The sequence below is a fragment of the Erithacus rubecula genome, assembly GCF_903797595.1.
Source record: "Erithacus rubecula genome assembly, chromosome: 10".
Taxonomy (NCBI): domain Eukaryota; kingdom Metazoa; phylum Chordata; class Aves; order Passeriformes; family Muscicapidae; genus Erithacus; species Erithacus rubecula.
The window spans coordinates 15693793-15708786 of NC_136662.1; the positions used below are offsets into that span (position 1 = coordinate 15693793).

Below are 14994 nucleotides of genomic sequence, written 5' to 3' on the forward strand. Positions count from 1 at the left end.
AAGGGACTTCACTTTAAAAGGATTTAACCTGATGTTTCAACAAGCTGCCCAATCAAGGTCTGAAGCATAGCAGAATTTCCTCTCTGGAAGTGTACTCATTATACTTTGTTGCATTTGTAATGTTTTGAAAATGTCTGCTTGTCTAACAAGATCTACTCACATAAAATGCATCTGTAGCATAACTGTAGTGAGGAAGAAAGGCCATGAATACTGTACTGTGCCTGACCAAAATATGTTCATCGTGTCCTGTTCCCATTTTAGCAAGTTTGAAGTTGACTCTGTTGAATTTAATAGGCTGGTGCTTTTACAAAGCGTGTGTGACAGATAAACTGGATTATGTAGAGGTTGACAGGGCAGTTGCTTTTAAGAGAGTTTTTGGGGGTTTTTGGGGTTTTTTTGATGCTGGAAGCTTCAGTGATATTCAGTGCACTGGTAGCTGTAGTGCTCCTCTCACAGGCCTGCTTTGCTGTCAGAGTCAGAGTAGGCTGCTCCCAGCTTGCACAGCATAGAAGAGCTGAAGGCAGTCACTGATCCAGACAGCCTGTGCTGTGCCTAAAGCTGAGATGGTAACATAACCTTTGTAGCAGTCTGACTGCCAAACTAGTCTTAACCACAGTTCTTTCATGAACTCAGAAGTACAATTCTGTTCTGTATATGGATTACTAATAAGAACTTCCCATCACTCTGTATGTAAAAGGCTTCACCCAAATTTATCCAGCAAGAGTATGTGGAATGCCCATATGACCTTTTAGTAGTTGTGTTTTAACCTAAACTGGACTGTAAATCTACAAGAATTTCCTGTCTCCTTTGAAGATCTGTTCTCATAGAACTACCAAGTGGTACATGGAAAAGGTGTGCTCCCATGTGCAGACACACACACACACCCCAGAATTCACCCCTTCACACACTGGACTTCATTTCTTCATGAAAGCTAAAAATTTGGCTTTCTGTATAATTCTCTATCTGGAAACAGAAAATCTTTGTTAATAAATCTCTTCTATATGCTGTGAAATGCTGGAGGATCTCACAGCTCATTGCAGTTATGTGTATTTTAGAACAGAGAAGTGATGGCTTATATTTGGAGGCTCTGCAGAGAGTGTTGCATGTTATGCTAGCGACACAGCTTTGGCTACAGGCCCTGATCCAAAGCCAGCTGCAATCAAACAGTCAAAGGTCATGTCTCCACAACAGAAAAAAGTTGTAATTGTAGCTTGTCCCAGGATTACCCTTGGTAGTTTAAGCCTGCCAGCATGAGAAGTAATAACACAAGCAAACGTGTAGGTGAGAGCTACCAGAACCTCGAGGTCTGCAGTGTGGGCTGGTGGTGCCTCCTGCAGCCCTCTCCCTGCACAGGCAGGCACAGCCTGTGGCCAGCACTGCTCCCTGACACCTGCACACCCACCTGTGCCACAGGGGCACCAGCACCTCCAGCCACCACCCTGCCAGGACACTGTGGCCAGGACCTGCCTCCTGCCTGCCCCAGCTCCCACTGATGTCCTGTGAATCACACAGGGCCAGGAGCCCCAACTGCCCTTTGTCCCCAGGGCAGGATAAGGCTGTCCACACACTACCAGAGTGTGCTGGAAAGTGATGATTGGTGCTAGCTGCCATTAGGGGGAGAAAAATCTCATCTCCATAGCCTGGGGGTGGCCAAAGCTTGAAAACATGAATGAATTTTCAGGACAAAAAAACACAGGAGGGCCTGAAAAATAATTTTTAAATGTATTATTTCTATAAAGATGTGTAATATATATAGATGTCTCTGTGAATATTTTGCAGAACTTGCATGATTTTTTTAAGTCTATGTTTCAGTGTTCCAAATTATTATTTCAAACCCTCCTTGTTTTAACAGGATGGTATATCTTTTTCCAGTATGAGAAGTAGAAAGAAAAAGTTGCTGAGCTGTACCCTTCCCATTCCCATGTCCAAACTTCTCCTCTTGAAAGAAAGTTTCTTATTACCATATCTCCAAGTAGTTAATGTTCAGAGAGTATTTTATTGTAATAGATTGAGAAAGTGGCAATGGGTCTCTATCATTATGCAAAAGCAAAAGGATCTCATAATACTACTTCCAAAATGCAGAAAAGATGACCTATTTATGCAGTATCTGCCTCAGAAATGGTTTGCTGTCAACAAAGTCACAATTTTAGCTCAGTGTCTATGAATCCTGTTGGGTCACCCTGAAATTTTGCAGACTGAGGGGAAGGGAAGAAAACAAAGGTAGAAGAAAAGAAAGGGAAAGAAGCTTTGCAATGCTGCCCTTTCTTGAAGGCAGACTTTCAGCAGATCACTTTGACCTGTCTCCTGTCTACCTGTCAAAATGATTATTTGTTCTTTCACAGTGCCTAGAACAATTGCAGGGTAAGGGTTTGTTTACTCTTTTGCATCATATTGAAATCATTTACTTTTATAATTGTGGACAGCTGGAAAAGGAGGTAGGAAATAAGACAGGAACAAAAATTAAGAGGACTGGCAAGAACGTGAAGGATTTTAAGACAGGGCACCAACAGTTTTAATCCTTGAGATGATGTAACAAAACTCTTATTGAACACCAAAGACTAGCATATAACTTCTGTAGCTGAAAAGTAAATTACAGTTTTAATCAAATATCTTTCTCTCACTAGAACAGTAATAAACATGAGCAGATATGCTTATCTTTTACCCACACCTTTATCAGAATCAAAAACCCAGAGCAAGAAAAGTTACTATCATCTGTCCCCAGTGTAAAACATGTATCTATTAAGTAAACTTCTGAAAAGCTCATTTAAATGCTCTGTTCTCCACTTTTAGCTATTTTGTGTGTTCAGTCCCATTTAAACCCTTGCAAAGCAAAACAAGAGCTCTTTTGCAAAGCCTACTCTCCATTTCCCAGAGTTGTTTTTTATAAAGCCATTGTTTTTTTCTCCTGAGTATAATACCATTGTTTTATATCTTGCTGCACTGTTTCTTAGCAGAATAATGTTTTAAGAACAATAACATAACATTTAGGAATAATAGCCCCCCTGTCTCATGCTGGCACTGCTGATCTTACTCACAGAGCCACACGTACTGTCTGTAACTAAAAGACAATACCTAAGAATGAACTTCAGAAAATAACAAGTATTTATATTTCTCAGTGGTGCCACCAGGGGCATTAGGTCTTTTTTGGTCCAAGTGGGATAGCTCTGTATGAGCCTTAGTAGCAATTTGTTTCAGCAGATTTCCAATTAGTCATGGATATTTTTCCATAGCTGGGGCATGTTGTGCTTAGTGACACACTCAGTACAGAGGAATCTCCTTTTGTTCTGAAACTGCTATTTGCACTTTTGTTTGTTTTGCCTCAGTTTTTTATTAGAATACAAAGTGACCCATTGTTTCCACTTCCTACCTAATATTTCCATAGTTAGGTTGGTCAATGGTTTTGCTTTTTACCAGGAAAAAAAAAAAAATTCCCCCATAATATCCTTACAATTATCATGCCAAGAGAACTTCATTTCACAAATGTCTATGCAAGTATAGATATAGCTGGAATATGTGCTTATATTGGAACAGTTATCTATAATGCTTCTTTAGTTGCATCAGAATTACTTGTGCACAAGAGTCCAGCATCAGACAGCTAGCAGTACTAACATATGCTAAATTAATCTTTCATGATCTTTTATAAGTGTTCATTGATATTAGGGTTGATTTTCCCTTTTCTCCACCTGGCAGAGAGGACTTTGCAGTTCCTGTGCATACAGTGCTGCTTGTCTGTAGTCTCCTCCTCAGAGCCCCTGACATGTTCCAATTTCTGGCCAGGCCCTTTAAAAAGATTCACAGAAGTCTGTGCAAATATTTCATTTACTTTATTCACAGAGCAGGTATATGAGAACACTGAAGCTATGTGCCCTTATTGATTGGTTTTTAGTGAAATCAGAGTAGAAATCCATGTACCAGCTGATTTTCAGACAGCCACTACCACAGAGCAATTGGCTGATGGATGTCTCCAAACAGGAGGTCACACCACAGCACATGCACTTGGGTGAGCTGTGCAGTGACTTCATTTGTATGCAGCAGGGACAGTGAGGCATGGGGCTGCCTCTGGAGGGAACAGTCAATTCTGCAAACATTTATGACACTGCAGACTAGTCCAGGGAAGTTTACCTTGCCCTTGTCTTTGTAAAATGTTTTGTCGATCAAGGTTATCTGGTCAGAGCTTTCCTGGAGTCTCACACAACCAGTTCAGGGAGCAAAGGGGTGGAGGGGCATTACAGAGAGTCTTTATAGTGTGTCTTGTAGAATATAATATTTTTCAGGAAAGCCACTGTACCACAACTTGGAATTTCTGATCCCTTTTTCCAGGGAATGCTTTGGACAAACAAGAAAATTGTAGCCTTTTTTTTGTCTTGCCACAGCTTAAGAACAGGATGCAGATCTTCTCTCTCCACCATGTAAGGTCATCCCATTAATTCTTCCTGGTGTGCATGGGGACCCTGATTGCAGCTTAGGACTATGGATATAATTTTATATCATGTTGAGTAATGAGCATGTAAATAAATTCTCATAGAATGTTTTTCTAAATAAATGGCATGGGCATAGGAAAGGAAAGGCAGGTCGATGTCTGCACTGCAGCTTTGGTAGAGGTGAAATCTAAGCCTGGCTTTTCTACAACCCAGATTTTGTTTCTGCTCCATGTTGTGAAAGGTGCCACCATTACTTGTTCTTTTCTTCCATTTAGCAGTGATTTCTATGAATCAATCCCTTTAATTTCAAGTACTCATTTTATTTTCTAAATTCTCAGAGAAGACCAAAATCAAAGCTTAAAATAAAATTCAGCTAAAATAAACATTTTAATAATACTAGGCAATGTTTGTTTCAAATGTGGATAATTCTAGGGATAAAAAATTAGGTTCAGGTGAACATCAGGTTTCTTGGGGACTTTTAAGAAATTTCAGTGGTGAATCAGTAAAATGCATTATTGTCACTGGTCTTTTCTTAGATTTTGATTCATACAGCCTACAGGTCTGTCATTCATTCCTTTGCCTCTTTCTTAACTTTTTTTCTTTCTTGTACTTGTTCAACTTCTCCCAGGATCACTTGTAAGCAGAGTCATCTCAGGTTTGCATTTTCAGATGTACTGCTTGTTATCTTGCAATCTGCAAACAAATAATCTTTTGTATGTCCTCTATCTCACTGAAGTCAAATGCTAAAGCAACTAGGCCAGAGGAGCTTCTCTTAAATATAGTTTCAATGACAACGGGGAATCTACTTATTTGCATTTTAATTTATTTTCCTGAGGAAATAAAGTAATTGTTTGCTAACTTTTACTGGGCTTTGGTCACAAAAAATGGCTTTTTTCACTGAAAGATATTTAGTTTGCTTGCTTGCTTGCTTGGTTGCTTGCTTGCTCTTTTGTAAACCAGCAGTGGTTTATTTTTTGTTGCTGTACAGATTGTCATAACCAGCCACACCAAGTACCATGATGAAACTGATATAGAAATGAGTGTGTCCAGGGAGGCCAGGGTGTCAGTCCTGGGTGAAACCTGCCCTGGGTCCAGCCTGGGGTGTGCAGAGCTGTGTGTGGGTCCAGGCTGCTGCTGAGAGACAACAAATTTGGGTGGAGAGGAGTAAAACAGCAAAAGACACATGCACATCCATGCTTATGAGAGATTCAGCCAAAATAAAACCTGGTGAAGGAGGGAAAGGAGTTTAAGAACAGGTGGCTTTCAAGGGAGGGCTCAGCAGCAGTGAGGGGAAGGACTCACCCCAGGGAAATTTCATGAGTGACTGAAGGTCAGCCAGGACAGCACACTTTGATGAGTTTTCCTGCACAACAGCTCTGACTTTGCAAGTTAGGCTAGAGTCCACATTCACAGCTTCCAGTTTCTGTGTATGAGTTTTGTGGGCACACAGCTACGCTGAGTCTGGCATTTGGATGTCTGCCTGACCAGCCCTGGGTGTTTATTTCTCATTTGGGAATAGAAGCACAGGGTTTGCTCATGGAAAGAAGTGAATGAACTCATTTGCAGGTGCAATCTTAATGTATTCTTAAGCTGCTGCCTTTCCCAGTTCATTTTTATAGGCCTGGTTTCAGGTTATTTTTCTGTCATTGGGTTATTTGAAAAAAAAATAAGTAGTCCAAAATATTCTTTAACAGAAGCCTCCTTAATCTCCCAGAATCTTTTTAACTGGACTGGCCCAATGCTTATCAATGTTAGAGAAGATAGGAAGGCAGAGAAGAAAGGTGCCCAGGACCATTTGACCATGGGCATTTGGTTCTGAACTTCAGAGTAAATGTCTATATTCTTTCTAGCAATGCAACTTTCCAATCATGTAAAGTACAGCACGCCAGAAAACTTGGTAGCAGTTAATTCATTTCTGTGGAGTTCCCTACTGCCAAAAGCCAAGGGAGCAAACTAGAACATAGTGTAAGCCACAGTTCACATGGCTGTGCTGCAGAGCATAGAGACAGCTGATTGATGCAGTGTGAGTTTACCCTCCAGGATACAGCTGAGGTTATTGGTGGGACAAGGAACTGAGATTGTGTTGCAGCTATTGGCTTCATTCATGAATTGTTAATGTAGAAGAACAAAAGAATTCATTCAAGGCAATCAATTTCCTTTTAAAAATACAACAATTCACCCCAAAAGAGTGAAGGAAGGCTTAAGTGATAAATTGCAGGAATATTGCTTTCACATTTGACACCCATTAGACCTGTTTTATATTGGGAAAATAGTATCATTAAGCAAAGTAGAGAGTGCTTTACAACTATTAGCTTATGAAAAGATATCGCTACTACATAAAGATAACTGCTATTAAATAAGAATATTTTGCAAAGCCTTTAAAGAATAAGAAGCAGAGTTGTCTTTGGTAGTATGGGTCTTTCCTTACATGCTTTCACAAAAATGAAAGCAGAATAATTGGAGCTATTTGAGTTCAGAGGCACTTAATGGGAAGCTAGATTCTCTTAGCAGTAAATACAAGTTTAGGTATAAACTGAAGGAAGTTGCTGTCCCCCTTCAAAAACACCAGAGTGAAGTAATCACTGTGTGCTGAAATCCCCCCCATGGAATGGTAGCAGCTACTGTTCCTCCCCAGGAGGAGCCCTGGAGCAGATGCAGGGTGGTCAGCATCCATTTCTCCAGGGTTCAGGGCCCTACACTGTGCCTCCTTCATCCTTGCCAGCCTTTCAGACATTAGCTGAAACCATTCACCAGCAACTTGCATCCCATAGTCCTTTTCCAGCACAGATCATAAACACTCACTCAATCCTATAATACACTATCTTGTAAGCTGTTAAAAAAATATGTGACTGAGTTTCAAAAACCCTGCCAAACAAACTTTCCTCCTAATGTCCAGAAACTGCTGTCCTTTCTGTCTCCATGTCTAACTGGAGGCAGATAAAACCAACTTCTCACCACGTTTTATCCAACTGTAACATGTCTTCCCACCACATTAAACCCCAAATATCCCTCAGAGAAGCAAGAATATAACACTGACAGAGAGGGGGCAGTTCATTTTCTAACCTATGTCATCTGCCTTGAGAACAAAAAGCATATAAATCTTCTGAACCCATTAGCCTTCATCCCATGTGCCAGGTTATGTCCTAGTCACAGTGAAATTGCAGATACAGGGATTTTTGAAAGGAAAGGATGAGAAAAGTAGGATGGTGAGGAGTGCATGAGGCATCAAACATACAGAACAAGGTGAGGAGAATTCAGAGCAAGGGTTAGTTTTTGCCCTGAATGTTGGCTAGAGGAAAAAAAATAAGATGTTTAGAGCTCTCATCCTCTCTAGCTTGTGCTTTCTCCCCACTTTCCGTATTCTGAATACTTGGCTACATAACCATTTTTTCCCCTTGATCATTAGCCCTCTATTTGGGTTATTTTTGAGGTGAAAGCAACCTTTTCTAACTCCCTGAGAACTTTCTGTTCTAGCTAATGCCAGATGGTGAAGTAGAAGGGCCCTTCACCATCTGCAGACCAGAATATCTCCACCAGTATTTTTCTTCCATCTGCTCCTCCTTCTTTCTGTTTTCCCTCACAACCCTGGTTCATTTTCTTCTTTGCCAGCCTTCTTGATCTTTATCAGCAAGCAGGAACTGCCTGCCTCCAACAAAGCTAAGTGCAGAGGAAAATCTGTGTACCCAATCTCAGGTCTGAGATAAGCTCCAGCAACCAGGGGAGGTTGGGAAAGGACAGCAATATTTGTTTTTGTTATTGATCAGTATATCTAATATAGGAATACCTCAGCCTCTCCGTCAAGGTAGATATTTCTTTGAGGTAGATACCGAGTCTTCACCTAGTGAGAGATTTTCCCTGCCTTAAAATGTTTCTAGTCCAACAGGCATGATATACTATCCACATTTTGTATTAAGTGTGATTTGCTCCAAGACCAGTATGGATCCATAAATTGAAACCAGTTCTTCTCAGGCTTTATCTACTGCCTGAACCACAAAACCAACTTTTCTGATTCCTGAAGGCCATTTAGCAATTGGAACTCAGAAACATTTCATAATTTCTTTTTCTTAGTAGCTGTAAATTGGGTCTTACTGAATTCAAGAGTGTTGTTCCATTCTAGTGATTTGCAGTTGGACTGTATTTTGCCATGTTTGAATTAAAGCTTATATAACACTACAGCTTTCCTGTGCTGAATAAGAATTCCATTTTTTGTTAGTACTAAACTATTAAAAATGTTTAAAAAATTAGGTCCAGAAATGCAGTCTTCATTAAACTGCACCACACCAAGTAACTCCAACATATTGTGTTTGCCTTCTCCCTTCAATCTGCATCAGAAAAGTTTAGGCTGGATATCAAGAAAAAGATTCTTCACCCAGAAGGTGCTTGGGCCCTGAACAGCTCCCCAGGGCAGTGGTCACAACACCAGTCTGGAAGAGCTCAAGAAGCTTTTGGACAATGCTCTCAGGTACATGGTCTTGGGACTCTTGGGAATGGAATGACTGCAGGGCCAGGAGTTGGGATCCATGATCCTTGAGGGTGTCTTCCAACTTAGCTTATCCTGTGATTCTGATGTCACTCTTGTTTGAAGCTTTGCCTCAGAGCTTTTGGGTAATTAGGAAAGGTGCTGCTTGGACTTTCAGATGCTTATCTATGCATATCTAAGCAATCCAAACTCTATCTCTGTATATTACAATCACTCCCTTCTACCCCATATATTTCATTCTAGTCTCCAGGGAATGAGCAGCACTCTTTCCCCAACCAAGCATTTGTATTTTTGTGCTGTAAGTTTGAACTCATACCTACGTCATTTTCTTCTACATCTTGCCCAATTTTTATTCAAGTTATGCCTCGTTCTCTTCTTTCCACATCAAGGGCATATATTATACTTGCAATTGCCATGTGATTGACAGCAAGGATGCTATTATGCACTAAGCAATCTGAAAAAGTAGGTCACATAAATTTGCAGAGTGTAGTTTGCTGAAAACCTGTGCAGATTTACATATAGCATATTGTATGGATTTGTTCTGAGCATCCTTTGCCTGTGTTGTGCTTTGGAATGATGTGGTGGGTGGGAATGTTCTTCTAGCCAAACACCCTTCACACTTTCTATAGGATTGTCCTGTTGCCAGAGCAAGTGCACCCTGAAATTTGAACATGAGCTGGATGTGAGTATAAATGGAATAAAGTGATTTGAGGGCCAAAAATTTAGTAAAGATTTTGGAAACTGATACCAAAAATAGTACAGGAAATAAGAGATTTCTGACTTAATTTATGCAAATTTTTGTCAAATATAATGAAACCAAAGTCAAAAGAAAACTCTCTCCTCTCATCCTCTAATACTTCTGTAGCTCTCACAGTGCATCAGTGTGAGCAGTATAGAAGGCCAAACTGAGCCTCAGCCTAACACCACTGATGTAACTCTGAATTGCCAAGTGAGATAGAGGCAACATTGTGCAGAAATCTCTAAGCCTGTGTCACTGAGGCCCCCAGTTAGGTACCACAATGGTTTCTTTTGGCCTGTGAACCTTTGAAATTATTCTGCGTTTTAAAGACTCTTAAGCATCTAGAGGTCATTGCATTGGGTTACAATTGCAGCTATAAAATGACCAGTAACAAACCAAACACGTTTCTTTTCTCTTTTCTGAAGCATGCTTCTTATGCTGCAGACACTGCTTCTCTCACTCATTATAGCGAGATCCCTTATTGCCCAGCATTGTACTAACTCTGTCTGGTCTATTGTATTGTGATGACACTCCTTTGCCCATTGTATTAGGTTAGCACCTCCTTGGCTATAATAAGTATGAAAAAAAAATTCAAGGTTTGACTTGTCAAATGGAACTTTTCAGTGACTTATTAAAAGAACCCCTGCGGTATTACAAAATGCAGGTTTTCTGTCATCTAACCAAAAGATCCCTTTAGAAACCTTCATTTTTTTATATGTGTAAAGACAATTTCTTCTGGTGAAACTCTTTGATTTTTCCCTGAATGAAATCAAGTGTTTTAAAACTTTTTGAGTTGCCCCAAAGGCTCTCTTCTATACTGTGGAGTGTGAAAGACTGTGAACCACTCACATAATCATCACATAGACACGTTGCAATGTGCTCCTGGCAGCAATCGTTCATTACGTACTGCAGGCTTTCATTAAAGAAAAAACAAAAAACACCAAAACCAAAACAAATGGAAGAAAACAAGGGAAAACGGTGAACTGTCTTTCTTGATCATAAGAATTGAGAGAAAACAATGCTGGAGAGAAAGCAGTTGTCAGAGATTGCTAATGGGGTTATGATAAATTGTTGCTAGAGAGATCTTACCTAATTAAATAGAATGAGAAACAGAAATGTGAGGAGAGATGGTGTTCCTGTTAACCTCCTTCAAGCAGATACACCTCAAGTAGTATTGTCTCTGGTACTTTACAAGCAAACAATAATGTGTTTTTAGGAGTGGAGCTCGTAAGTCAGTATTCTACTTTCTGTCCTTACCCCTGCTTAGAGCACCATCCTTCCACCACAGCACATGAATTACAACCAGCTTTGGGCTCTTCTTATGTATTTGTTACTCTTCACTTTCCATTTATCCCTTGTGCTATAATGCTGAGGTGAGTTTGGGGGTGTCCAAATCTCTGTCAGAACACCACAGGAGGAGGCAACAGCATCTAAAGGATAATTTAAATGGAGCTGCCATTCTCTGGGCATCTAACAGGAGTACTCATCTCTCTCTAGTTTTACTCAGTCTTTCCTGAAGCCCCATGAAATAATGTATATAAGTGAGATGCTTAGAGAACTGCAGGATGGGCTTTTTCAGAGAGCAAAAAGCCATATGAAGAATATTGTTGCCCTCATTTGACTTTGAGACAGTCACTGTGTCTATAATGTGACAAAGCAAGAGGCAAGCTAAAAATGGTGGGAGATGTTTAAATAAATTTTCTAGATAAAAAAGAAAAGCTAACTGGAAAAAGCAGAATATATGAAATTCAGGGGTCTTCCAGAAGTGCAAGACTAAGAAAAAGAAAATATCTGAAGCTCTTTTATATTGTTCTGAAGGATCTGTGAAGGCATCAAAGAGAAAAATAAAAAGTTTTTCTTGGTTCTTTTTTTCTGCGCTGTACACTTGCTCCTGGCTTCAGATAAGAAACTGAAGTAGACACCTTTTTCCAGCCTTCTAATCTGAAGTACATTAAATAGACTTCAAAATGGAAAAGTAGAATTTTCTATATATCTCTATCTTTTTTATTGTGTAGCTTCAAATTATTCTCATTTGTTTCCAGAGTAATTTTTACTGTGTATTTATCTAAACTGTTTAAAACCTCTCTATCGTCTTTCACATTCAAGGGCAAATTCAAACCATTTTTCCCCAAGACAGAGAGACAAAAATAAACTACTTAATACTGAGGTAATAACATGGACAAAATGTCACTCGTTTCTTTCGGTTTAAATCCCTTTTTCCCTCATGTTATTTCGATCTGCCTATTGAGGAGACCTAAGAGTCTCTCTGTAAAAACAATAGGTTTCCAATTAAGTCTCATTAGTAGGACAAAACCACCTGTTTTGGGTTAAAGATCTCATAAGGCTCAAGAGCAGAGTGAGTGACAGTGAAGGCAAAGTGCTCTGATGAGAAATCGAACAGCTCCTTCCCTGAGAAGTCCATTGTCCCTTCCTGCTCTCCAGATCAATCTGAAGCTGCTGTCAGCATCTTGTATGTCTCAAGCTTTTTAGCAAAATAAAAAATATCCTCACCCTTATCTCTTGGGTCAGGGTATACCCTCGTGAAAAACCTGGCTGCTTTTCTGAACCTGCACTTCCATACAGTTGTCACAAATCTTCTCACACCTTGTGCCACCTTTCATGGCAGGCAGCTCAAGCCTGTTTCAGGGATATTCCTCCCACTGTTTCTGAAGAATCACACTGCCTCCTTTTGCCTTCACCTGTGGTCCTTGCACCTTATTTCTTACAGCTGGAGGTCATCTCAGTCCAGGTCCATTTTAAAGAACTGTCCACAGGTCTAACTGTTCCTGCATGAGGAATTTTACCCATTAAATGGCAATGAAATCTTATTTGCTCTAACTTCAGGATGGAAAGTCAGACTGTTTCAAACCCATTGCTAAATTGCTCCTTGCAGTCAGAGAAAGGTATCTAGAAACCACTATAATGATCTTCATTTCAATGTGCTCTGAACCTGCTGCTCCAGTAATCTTCAGTGATAAGGTTGGCTCACACACTTGTGGTTCCATGTGTGCCATAGACAGCTCTACAATTTTAGAGCCTATTAACCACTAACTTACAAGTCTATGGTACTTACATTTCGTGAATGCTTTGTGAGGCTTAGGCTGATAGCCTATTTCTTGGTTTGCCTTTTTTTCTGTCCTTTTTCCTGTTTCCCAGGTGACTGGCCTGGCTTTTCAAACTGTACTGTGAGATTGGTTTCTTTTCCATGCTTCATTAAGACAGAACATTTGTTACCCTCTCTTCAGACATTGCCTACGTCTTTGTATATGCACTTTTATCTTTTTCCATACATTTCCCAACACCTTGAGTGAGTTGAAATCTACAGATGGAGCTGCTGATGTGCTTTCATGTAGAGCATATTTTCTTTTACAGCTGTATGTCTCATATTTTAATTTTCCTTTGCTGATCCCAGCAGTTACTTTTATGCCTGAGAGATGAGCTGCTCCCACACTCCTCCATAGTTTCTCCTAGCAACATTTCTTTATAGATTGGTTGGTGAGAAGATCTGAAAGGTTATAGGGCTGCTACCTTCCAGAAAGACACTGAATTATTTAGTATCACCATTTCTACCTAAAATGATTGCATCATTTAACTCCAAGTCAGCAGTGGCAGTGCCATCATCTGCTCAAGCACACTACTGCTGCAGGAAACCCAGGAGCTGTCTGGAGAGGCTGAACATCAGCAGATTTGAAAAAAATCTTTAATGTTTATTAAAATAGATAGCTGATAGCTGAAATAGATAGCTGAAAGATAGCTGAGCTTTACAGACACGAAAATCATGTGTTAAGAGTCTTGGCTGTGTTAATAGGCCCTTCTGCTGTGACTCTGTGTGAGGTGGCAGCCACTGGCACCTGCACTGTGGAGTAGATGTCTGTGATAGCTGGACCAAGAACACAAGTGGTATAAAATATTTGTATAATTAATTAGGAGTTAAATATATATATATGTATGTATGTTTAAATGCACATATTTATTACACCTGATATTCTGGTATATGCTGCATATATTTAAAAATGCGGAATGGAGTGGTAAAGTTAAAATTCACTTCAGAAAACTCACAGATATGTGAATTGAAATAGTTTTATTTGCAGTTGGAAAGATCTTAAAAATCAAGAGGAAGACAAATTTCCATTCACTTTTGTCACAGTGTCCAGAAGTTCTGGGAAGATAATAGGAATGCTTCAACCATTTTCTAGATTGTATTTATGGCTCTTTGTTTGCAGTATAAGCCCTCAATTAGAGGATTTATTCACTAATTATCAGTTCAAGGGAATTTAGTTGCCTGTTGGAAAGTCTCTAGAGAAACAAGAAGTTGCTATCAACCAACATCTTCCTATGTAAAAATCTGTAAAATATTAAATACACAGCTGGAGTAAACTGAACCAATTCCATTTAATTTGAGCTACATCTACTTATTCCAGAAGAAATTCAGCTAATGAATGAATTACCAATAAATTTTTAGGGGGTAAGGAAAACCAACAAGAAAAAACTACAGAAAATATTAACGGAATCTCTCTGGCTTCATTCCATTGCCTTCTCTGAAGAATTAAAAAATTGATAATTATGTCAAATTTAAGTTTTGAGATTGATATTATTTGTTATCAGTACAAGCATTCCTTGAAAATTAAATTTAGAATTTTCTTTCACAGTTATTTGCCTTTGAAAACCAAGAAAATAACAATTTTCCTAGTGTATTATCCAAAGGCAAGAAAAAGGAAAATAATTTAGGTATTATTATTTTTAAAAAATTGAATAGTTGAAAAATTGGATGGTGAAATGAAGTTCTCATATAGCATTTTTAATGTTATGAGAGAAGCCCATCCTAGAGCAGATTTTCAAGCCCCATTCATACTGAGAACTATTTTATTCCTTGAGTGTTTGCACTGAAGTTAGAGTGAATTCTCGAAGAACAAATGAGTGTCAGCATACACTAGATATAGCTCCAGTTAAACTCCATGAACAGATACCACTGACTTCAATGCAGGGTACAGAGAGTAGAGAGCAGGGGCCTGCCTTTAACTCCTTCCTATACTTCTATTTAAAAGTCTTGAAAATAGATTTTGGGTAGTTACACATCAAGGCTGCACATACCACACCGGAGAGAAGAATTTTAGAGATATATGTTCCTCTTGCAGGAAAAGACAGACTTTATCATAAGTGTTAGAACTGTTCCAGTTATAGGGTTAAGGAATTTTCTGCAAGATGGGAGGAAATGCAGTTGTGTAAATGTGCAAGGCAGCAGGCCTGGATCTGCTCCAGATATGACTTCTCCTGGATATACAAATTTGTTCAGACTTAATTCTTTATACTAGGGGGATTAAATTAAATCTTCATGGTCTTAGCCAAAGGTGTGT

At 39.4% G+C, this 14994-nt stretch overlaps 1 protein-coding gene across 1 annotated transcript in view; it reads left to right on the forward strand.

Moving 5' to 3' along the window:
* LOC306805844 (vitellogenin-1-like) overlaps positions 1 to 14994 on the forward strand; it is a gene marked incomplete at its 5' end in the record, with an annotated part of 64794 nt that overhangs the window by 1785 nt on the left and 48015 nt on the right. The gene's annotated exons all lie outside the window — the stretch shown is intronic.